A 2,227-nucleotide genomic window follows, 5' to 3' on the forward strand; every position below is an offset into this window, starting at 1 on the left:
CTAGCCATAAAAGAAATGCAAATCAAAACAACATTATGATACCACCTCGAATGGCTAGAATCAAGAACTCTAATAACAACAGATGCTGGAGGGTGTGTGGACAGAAGGGAACTCTACTGCATTGTTGTGTGATCTGATTTCAAGCCCCAGTCCCAGAACACACAAAAAGTGAACATTAAGGAAGTGAGCATGCATGTAAGCCAGTTTCCCTGGTAGAAAAAGTGCCTAACCTGAATATAACTTGCACTAGGATGCAAAAATACTTGTAATGAATACATGAAAAGTTTACATTTCCTCCAGTTAAAGGAAATCAGCTCATATAGATATATCCTGCCAATTGCTAAGTGAACTTAAGGTGAAATATGTGTGGCAAATGACTCTGCTTGGGTACATGTATTTAGTGTCCTTGCCTACACGGAATGTGGTTCTTTCTGTTTTTAAAATCTTTTAGTACAGTTTCAGTTGGGTTCACTCTATTCTTTTTGATAAACATTCAATAACAAAATATTTTCTTTAATAAATATCAGGGTTGGGAGAATTTATTTTTTCCCAACACATGTCCCTACAATGAGGTAGATGACATTCATAGTTTTTTTAGCCATAGGAATTCTGTCAGAAATTGTATAAGTATATGATCAAATCTCCACCAGTTAAAGTTCCTTTATGTGCTTTTACTACCAATTTGTCTTCTTTGAACTGATTACCTTATTTTTATGCCAAAAAATTCCTCTATTACTTATTATTAGGTTGTGGTTTTGATGATGAAGAGTTCAGTGCCAAATAACTGTAATTAATGAAACCCAACTGGAGCACCATATATCTTGCTGGAGTAATTTTTTAAAAAAATTTTATTGTGAAAATACTGTACAGAGTAGTTACAATTACATGGGCAACATAATGAGTACATTTCTTATCAAGCATGTAGCCTCCTCCTTTGTTTCCTGTTCCCATCCCATCCTCCCCCCCCAACCCTCCCTACCCTACCAAAGTTGTAAAGTTCGTTTTCGACATAACCACTTGTACATCTCATTGTTGCAATGGGTCCACCTGTATCCCTATTTAAACAAGTTGTTTTTTCCCTTTCCCTCCACAATTATAACAACATCAAATACAGTGAAAGCAGGGAGTTATTTTTTTCAGACATGAAAATATGTGGCTCAAATGAGCCTTCTGAGAAACTCTGTAACTAATCAAAGGACTGAATTTTCTTTGGTTTCTCATCGACAATTCCATGGCCTATTGTCCTCCTGTTTCCTGGCTAAAAGGTGTTATTGGTTTTTGGCATTTTTTCCCCAGAGAACTTTGCTTTCTGCTTGACATTTCAGGGAAGCTTGGACAGGACAGAATCAATAATGGTTTTATATCACTTATCTTTGTATGTTTTATGGCTGTTTGATCTTTTTCCATCATCATCAAAATGTAAAATACCTAGATATGTTCCTTATGGTACAGGTGTTATCTGCATTCTTATTTCCATGTTGTCCATAAAAAAATCTTTTTTTTTTTTTTGGTCACGGGGCTTGAACTCTGGGCCTGGGTGCTGTTCCTCATCTCTTCCTCAAGGTGAGCACTCTATCACCTGAGCCACAGAGCCACTTCCTGTCCATAAAAATCTTATGTAAACTTATGTGATTGTATTGCTCCACATCTTATCCAAGTGTCTGGTGCAGTTTACCATATCAAGAGTATTTCCTCAAAATGCATTTTGATTCATTTTCTGCTGCTTTCCTATAGTACTTAATTTGTGTGCTCCTAAGTTCTACTACAGACTATCATTCATAGTGAAAGGACCTCCTATGTCCTAAATTCCTTTCCTTCATGCAACTTGGTCACTGACATCAACTTCTGGTTTATTCTGCTTTATCTGTTTACTGAAATATATTTTATTCATATTGTTGAACTCATAAAGTTGTGAATTTTTGCTCCTAATGATCAATCCAGAGCCAACCAAATAGTGGATATACCATACATATTTAACAAGTTTACTTACTTTTGTTTCCTTTCTTGACCATACAGTTATAAATTAGTGAACAGAAATCCATACTGTTTTACTGCTGGAGTATAGCAGTATGCACTATCAGCCATTTTAAAAAGTTTTGGATGATCTCTGATAATTTTATTGTTTTTTTTGGGGGGGTCCAGTCGTGGGGCCTGAACTCTGGGCCTGGGCGCTGTCCCTCAGCTCTTCAGCTCAAGGCTAGCGCTCTACCACTTGAGCCACAGCACC

The sequence above is a fragment of the Dipodomys ordii genome, unplaced genomic scaffold (assembly GCF_000151885.1).
Source record: "Dipodomys ordii isolate 6190 unplaced genomic scaffold, Dord_2.0 Scaffold89, whole genome shotgun sequence".
Lineage (NCBI taxonomy): Eukaryota > Metazoa > Chordata > Mammalia > Rodentia > Heteromyidae > Dipodomys > Dipodomys ordii.